The sequence below is a fragment of the Gymnoscopelus braueri genome (assembly GCF_963280865.1).
Source record: "Gymnoscopelus braueri genome assembly, chromosome: 23".
In the NCBI taxonomy this organism is placed as follows: domain Eukaryota; kingdom Metazoa; phylum Chordata; class Actinopteri; order Myctophiformes; family Myctophidae; genus Gymnoscopelus; species Gymnoscopelus braueri.
Genome location: NC_137625.1, coordinates 41,169,423 through 41,178,249, shown reverse-complemented (window position 1 = coordinate 41,178,249; position 8,827 = coordinate 41,169,423).

The window sequence follows — 8,827 nt, the reverse complement described above, 5'->3', positions numbered from 1 at the left end:
CCAGAAAACACATTTTCAGGTCAGGATATACCAATTTGATCCAATCAGTTGTGAGGAGAAGTGCAGGCAGCCACAGAGATGACTGATATGACTCAATATGAGTTAAATACATTTTATTTAACGGATAATTACGATGTTACATTACATGTAACAACACAGTCATTGTGTTTCATTTTCCTCATGTCATAACCGGGTGGGGCATGCATTCCCAACTTACATCGTTCCGGCTTGCATCGTTCATGTCTTTTCTTTTGTATACACATATTTGTATATATATATTTGTATATAATTTTATTTATATTTTATTTTTTGTATGTTCTTAGAAACAACCTAATAATAATAAACCGATATATCCATTAGTTAGGGCAGTTGCGATCCAGTCCCCCCAAGTTGAGCCCTGGAGTAAGACCACAACAACAACAAAAAGGTCAAAACAGTGGTTGAAGTGAACGTGGCATGACCCTCACCCTGACCACAACCTGCCCTGTTTGTTGCATAACCACCAAGGAGAGACAGGGGTGGGTGGGGGGAGGGGGGGGGGTCATCACAAGTTAAGCCGTACCATCTCCTATACGCAGAGCTCTCCTGTGATCGCCCTTCCACTGGTCCCGTGCAGGGGTCCCGTCCCGTCCAGAGAAAACAGAGCTGTATGAGATGATAAGAGCCCAGGAAATGAGCTCCAGGGTTGGATTTGTTGAGTTGGATGGGGACAGGGGGGGATCCATATGACTCTGCTTTGGATATACCTCTCTCTGATCATTCATTTGTATGGCCGGTGAGGATATGTTGTATCCCTGCTCCTGGTCAGACTGAATTAAGCCGTTACGACCCGAGGCCGATTCTATAAACTATTTCATAATACAAAATTATTCAACATGTTTCAAAACACTTTCAGTTTTTTTTTAATAAAAAATAATCAAAAATAGCAGATGTACAAGCTCGCAGCGTGTGCTCCGAGCTTGTACATCTGCTATTTTTGAACAGCCAACGCTAAAATCTAAAATGGCACAGACGCTTTCCCGGCTGTAATGGGTTAAACACATGCATTTCCTTTTGGGAAATGTAGACTGGTTATGTTTGATATTTATATTGTGATAATTGTAACAATTACTATTTAATTAAGAGCGTATGTTAGCCACACCCCTGGCATAGTTATTTTTCTTTATTCATTATTATATTATTATTATTATTATTATTATTATTTTTTTTTAAATAGCAGATCTACAAGCTTGTGACGCGTTGTGAGCTTGTAGATCGGCTATTGTCGGCGAAGAGATTAAATATGTACAGATCAACAACAAAAAAACGGCGGGGGGACAAAGCACATTTGTTGACCCCGGTCAACAAAGTATACAGGGGTTTAAGTGGTTAAAGGAGTAATAATGAGTAACTTGATCAATGCTGGTGCTGTTGTCCTGTGCTGGGACAGGCTGCTGTTTGAGTTCACTGCAGTGACTACCTGCACATGAACCTTCAGAAGAGAATCGCCACGATGCGTCGGCTAGACCGCTTGTTAACCCATTAAAACCGGGAAAGCATCTGTGTCATTATAGATTTAATAGCACATCGGCTATTCACATCGGCTATTCAAATCACGCTATGAGCTTGTAGAGCTGCTATTTTTGAAAAATCGGTGAACATTTGTGCAAATCTTTGAATATATCCACAAGTTTCCTAAAGGTCATGGTGGGCATCACTTCCTGTCGATTTGATCAGGTATCAGGGATCAGGGATCAAATTGACAGGAAGTGATGCCCACCATGGCAAACTTGTGGATATATTTTTGGAAGCAAACGTTTTTAACTCAAATCTTTGCTTCTGGGGGTCCCTGGAACAAAACATTTTGAAGTGGGGGTCGGCGGCCAAATACAATTTCGGGGGTCCTTGACATGAAAAAGTTTGAGAAACACTGATATAGCAACATTTTCTGAAAAACTTGTTTTTCAGAAAACTGTTTAGAAGGCATTTGAGTCAGGCACTGACTCAGGGTCTTAAAGGGAAATACCACTCATTTTCTAAATTAAACTATATGTCTTTAATACACCTTAGAACTGATGTGTGGAAATAAGAAAAAAGCCCCCCCCCCCCTTCTATGTTGCCTAGAACTGGATAATTGATTGAGGTCATGTGGTCAGTGACATACAAAGTGTACCTTTGGCTGAGGGGGCGGAGCCAAAACCCACCTGTGCTGCTGAGCCAGGGAAACAGGGCTGAGTCGATAAAAATGTTTTCATTTAGTGGAGCTTCCCAGCATGTATGTACCTGAACAGTGCATCTAAGTGACAAATAAGTGACACGCAGCATCAGTCGGTAATGTTAAAAAACAACAACATCCCAAGTCAGTAATATCGGGGTCTTGAATTTCAACAGTTACATTAATACAATTACAAAGTCAGCCTATAGATGGGTTTCCGCGCGACGTCATCACAGAGCAGAGTGCGCAATCTGCGCATGCTTGGGGTAGAACGAACCGGAAGCGCCCTTCACTCTGTTGTTTTGTTCGGGATTTAGATAGGCATAATGCTGCTATTATAGGCATAATAGGCATAATGCTGCTATTAAATACAAACAGATCCAACTTCCGACAAATCATTTTTATTGAGTAAAGAAGATATTACAAACTGCATAATTTAATCTACTTTAATTAAACCCGGTGAAGACCATTTATTTTATGAATGTACAATGGCCAGAGCTGCTGCGGGTAATAGCGCCCTCTACAGGCTCGTCCCTCCACTGCGCGCGCATCATCCTCTCATGTTTACAAACAGGAAACCCATCTATACTGTCACCTTGAGAATATACTCATGTATATCTCAGGAGGATTTAGAAAAAATCATCATCAGTTTCCATAGACTCTAAGCCTACTCACCTGTGTCATGTTTTCCCTAGCCCAGTGGTTCTCAAAGTGGGGCCCAGGGACCCTCTGTGTTCCTTGCGGGGGTTCCAAATGGACCCTTACAGGTCTGTAACTTTGAGAGCGTTTTCTATTAAATAGAAAGGACGTTCACGAGACCTGCCGTCAGACAGCGCCCATTTAGGAAACTATTTGTATGTAATTTGTGTACCATTTCGCCTCTAGTGTCTAAAATTGGGATGGCGAAGCTTCCTAAATATCCACCATCTTTGATAGCAGTCAGAGATTGTGGAATCGTTGTCTGGGTATGTGAGACTATACACCCTGACACTCTCAGGTCATCTGGGACAGGTCTGCGGTGGTCCGAGGGGTCTAAAGCTGGTATTTTCTGTGGAGTGTGTGTTGGTTTGCCTGAACCATAGAGCCATGGGGAGCACGGGCTCGAGCCCCACAGTTAACCATGTGAGCATGTTAATATTTTTTAAGTGAACTTCAAGCACTCATTTAAGCACCCGAACGCACGCAAACGTAGTGGAAAGAAGACTATGGCCATTGGCCAATACATAATAAAAAAGGTGGGGTGGCCCATACTTATTTCTAGATGTCCATCAGTGCCCCCCTGGACAAAGATGTCTGTATATGACTTAATTTACCAAAACAAACAGTAGTGTCGCGTCCACTTTTGCATCTGTTGTCATCGCATATGAGATATGGAACATGACTTAGTATGCCGCTCACGAGGAGGATTTATCTGTGCTCCCCCATTCAAAATCAAAGTTAGGCACGCCTGTCCATCCCAACACACACACACACACACTCACCTCCAAGTCTGTTTACACCCTGCAGTGTCAACACTGCGCAGTAACTACGGCAACGTGCTACAACAGCGTTGCTTCAGCCACCGTTTTACAGCTGTTGTAAGGGCTGCTTTTTATTTTTTTACAGTGAAGGGGGGTCAGGAAAAGACCCGTGACTTTGAAGTCCCAGCCAGCAGTGTCAGAGTGGAACCTGCCTTTGATGTGGTGTGAGGGCAACTAATAACGTATTGTGTGTTGCTGTGCAGGTGTTAAAAATAAAAGCTTTGCCGTACAAATTGCTGCCCGATTAGTGGAAACAAATCTGTTAACCGTGTTACAGGAAAACCAATATACTTTGTCGTAAAACAAATAGCGGAAAATATTTGTGCTATTTTAGAACATTTTGAGAAAAAAAATCATTTTGGGAACATTTAAAAAAAGATTGCGGGTGTAGAGGGATTTATATATATTTGGCTGCGGACCCCAATCTGAAAATATTACGTGCCAGGAACCCATAAGACAATATTTGTGTTCCAAACTCTTCACAACTTTTCAAGATTTTTCAAAATCTTTCGAAAATAGCGGCTCTATATTAGGCCTACATGTTTTCGAATAGCTGAATTACAAAGTAGGGTTAGAGTGCTTAAACTGATCTTGATGCTATAATAACTAATTGTGCTGGGGATCCCCTGGAACCCTCTAAAGGACCCCCGGGGGCCTGCAGACCCCATTTTGAGAACCACTGGTCTACGGCCCTGTGTTTGCTGGGTAGTCTGTCAAACAAATCCAAGATGTTGTGAAGGTGGAAGACAGTCCCTCTCCTTCTGGAATAAAACCTGGTGGAAGTTCAAAGTCACAGTCTGTCTTCTGTCAGTCCTGATGGCTGTGAGAGATCAGAGGCCAGAACATACAGTCGCAAAGAGCTAACACACACACACACACACACACACACACACACACACACACACACACACACACACACACACACACACACACACGTACTGTATACACGCGCGCACACTAACGTAAGTACTGTATGCACACATGTAAGCATGCACGATCGCAGACATGTGCAGGCTCTGTAACACAAGCACACACAGTGCAGATAAAATGCACTCATGCATTTACCCAGATGCATGCCTGCAAACACATATACCCACATGCATGCATACAAACACTTTGCAGATGCACACAAAGAGACACAACCTCGATAAAACCTGCACGCACACGCACGCGCTGGGCTCCGAGATCAAAGGCCAACATCAATCCACGTGTCTGCCTGCGCTGTGTACATGTCCATGTACAGCGGAGGTGGGCGTGTACCTCTCCCCACCCCACCTCTCCTCCATCCTGTTTGGAGGAGAGGTTTTGTTTGACGTTTGACGTTTGATACGTTTTTTTTTTAATATCAACAAATGGACGCAGAAAATTTGTAATACGATATTTTATAATCGACTAAATCAGTTAACCAATTAAGCCCTATTTTATACTTCATCGTGCAAGATCTACAAGGAGAGATCTGGTGTAGAAGACATGAAAGGAGGGGGCCCAGTACAAACCCCTGGGGAACCCCGATCAACGATGCATATTGGGTTTAAGTGGTTAGATGGACACTGAGGAATGTACTGTGTGCACCTGGCCATGACCGGAGACATGCCAGCTCATGAGAACACAACCAGTAACACTGATTCATCAACAAAATGTGCTAGCGAGTGCTATTTCCTTGCGGTCGGGTGAAAACCTTCTATGTCCAAAACGGTTGCTTTTCAGGAAACAGGGAAAAAAGAATCTGTGTTCCAATGGATCCTATGTAGTTATTATTTAGTCACAAGCTCGTGTTAATGCTTTTCATTGGTTCAATATAAAAACACAGACAGACTTAACCACTTTCTGTTTCACCTTCATACATTCTCAGAAATAGCCGATACGAGCTTGTAGATCAGCAATTCTTTGCTACTTTTGCGTGGCACCATCGTACGACAAAGGGCATTCATTTGCAAAACAAACACAAAGTTGAGGTACGGAGATAGGAGGTTTCTGCCCGTCCGCGTCGATTTGCTCTCCATCTCTTTTCTTTCCGCACAACGGACCACAGGGGTATCACGGACCCCGGTGCAATGAATAATTGACAAGGTTTGAATTAGTTCTTATTGAACAATTACCAGTCTTTAGCAGCTTGTTGCACACTGAGGGAGAATGCTCCAACGCTATTGACTGTTTAGTGAAGCCATTATTCCAGCACGGCCGTGAAAGCCCAGCCTGGCCGCCGTTTGTTCGTTCGTTCGTTCGCTGACTTTAACAGTGTCATGACTCATGAACTAAATAATTCAGGTTCCACATTACGTTGGCCCTCCGCAAACCCTGCACATGCAAGGTCCCATTTCGTTTGATGGGGCCATCAACCAACCACCCACCCACCCCCCCCCCCCGCCCCCCCACCACCACCACCATCGAACAACGCTGCTCACAGGAAAATGCAATAATCCAACATGGGCAGCAATAGTTCCACAAGGGCCTTCGTCTAAAGCAGTGGTTCTCAAACATTTTCATGTCAAGGTGTCAGGATCTGTCTCATTGTGTCTTTCTGTTGTATCGTTCCAATTGTTCCCTGTTCTCCTTGTACTGTTATTTTGGAGTGTTGTCCTAGTGTTTCCTGTTTTGCCTTGTTGCCGCTTCCTGTCTTGTCTCACCTGTATATATGTGCATTTGTAGTTCACCTGTGTCCTGTTCAGTCTCAGCCATTCATGTGTTGATTGTAGTGCTGTTTCACCTGTGTCTAGTTAGTCTTTGTGTATTTAAACCTCCCTGTGTTCAGAATTCCCTTGTTAGATTAAATTTGCTGTTATGGTGTTCTGTCTACGATCTGTTAATAAATCCTTGTGCATTAGACCTGTTCTTCTCCTGCATGTCATGTAGATTTGTAGATTTAGAGTAGATATAGATATCTATTTATAGATGATTAAATTGATTCGTTTAACTAATCGCAATGTGTATATAGTAGTATACTGTAGCATCGTGTCGTGTGATTGTAGACTCTGTACTACATTCTCATCCGTGGCCTAACAGTCAAGTTATGAAATTGCATATTTCCCTTCCTTTCTGTTATGTCAAATGCCAACCAGATTATGAAAACAAGCAGACATCAAAGGGATTTCTGCGGTGTGGTCGGGCCCGTTCATCTCTCTGTACTTTCAGAGGTCACAAACGGCCAGTTGCAGTTGTTTCATCTCTCTTTCCTCCCTCACGACACACATTTCCCAATTTCCTTTTGGTAACCTGGGTCGGCCTGCCGGAGCCACGCGCACAGCGCGGGCAGTGGTGGAGAAAGTCCTCAATTTTATTACTTAAGTAAAAGTATCAATACTGCAATGTGATTGATTGATCGAATACTTTATTAGCAATTTGCAAAAAGAAGCACAGGTAAGTACAGTTCAATACAAGGTCTGCTGAGGATTATACCCAAGAAAGCACTATGGCTTGTTTCCATTGGGGTCCTGTGTATAAAAATTTAGAAATACTTTGTTACAAGTAAAAGTCTGGTATTCAAAATTTACTTGAGTAAAAGTACAATAGTATTGGTATCAAAAGTACCAAAAGTAGAAAGTACTCATTATGCAGAAGTTTTCAAATGTATAAAAAATCTTTTGAAAATAGCAGATCTACAAGCCCACAATGCGGCTATTTTCAAATGGCCGAAATGTATATGGCTGAAGTGGGTAATGTGTTTTGTAATAATAATGAAAATCTACAAATGAACTAGTAACTAAAGTTTTCAAATAATTGTAGTGAAGTAAAAGTACAATATTTGCCTCTGAGATGTGGTGGAGTAGAAGTACAAGTAAAGAAAATTGGAAATACTCAAGTAAAGTAAAAAATACCTCAAAATTGTACTTAAGTACAGTACTTGAGTAAATGCACTTAGCTACTTTACACCACTGAGCGCAGGTCACTGCTGGCACTCAGTCAGCGCTCCGTCTGAAGCCTTTACGCAACAGTCAGGATTCAGTAGAGCTGGGTGGAAGTGTTGCCATGTGCTTCTTATAACTTTGGCCTTGTTTTTTCTGTAAAGTCGCTTGTAAATAATTGGTACATGCGGGTTGCAGGTTTTTGGGCTTGTTTCTGAGGTGTAGTTGCTTATTTGGGCTTGTTTCCAATTTTTTGTTTTGTTTTTTATTATGGTTGAAACCAGTGGTTCTCAAACATTGTCAAGGACCCCCAAACTAACATGTATTTCTCCGCAGACCCCCAGGGACCCCCGTACCAGATTTGTGCAAACAGCACGTGGTACAGTAAGACATTAACTCATTCCCTGCCACGGACGTAATTGTTGTTAGAATGTTTCAAAGATATTCCACATTTTGCTCGATTTTTGGGGAAATAGCAGATCTACAAGGCAAGCTCACATGTCAAAGTGAGCTTGTAGATCGGCTCATCATTGAAGTAGGCTAATAAGCACTTGAGCCCTCCAGTATATGTAGCTTGTCGTATGAAGAATGGCAAAATTAGCCAATCTACAAGCTCACGATGTGTTGTGATGTGACGAGTTGTGAGCTTGTACTGATTTTTACACTATTTTTCAAAAAGTACAAATATATATTTTATGACATTTTTGTTTGTTTCATTTATTCCTGACCAAAATAGGGGCGTCAGGGTTAATGTGGTTCTAATATAAACTCGGGCCCCAGCTCTCCTCCACGGGGCCTTCAATTTGTCTGGCTTTATCGCTGTTGGCTGGGCACCCAGCGGGGTAAAGGGAGAGGGGGGGGTTGCGGGTTGCGGGTTTTAAGGTGTAAGGGGAGGCCCTGGCATCCCGGATGGTGATGGGGGGTGGGGGGTGTTCTGCAGTGGCTGAATGAAAGCACATGGCAGCACATCTGGCTTCCCCCCAGTCCCTGGGTAACCTGACTCTGTCAAATGGAAGAAGCTTGCGACACACATTTTGTTTCACAGCCTACAATGCCCCCCCCAGCACTGGTGCAGAAGCAGGTCTCCCCATCCCACCTCTCCTACCTGCTGCACAGCCTCACAACATTTCTGAGCCTGTAGATTCGGCTATTAAGAGATTTGATGTTGAAGGAAAAAAGGAGGGGGGCAAGTACAGTACATTTAAATATCGCCTTTATCCAAGGCACTTCACAATAACCGCCTTGGAAATAAGTGTTTCATTACACTGTAT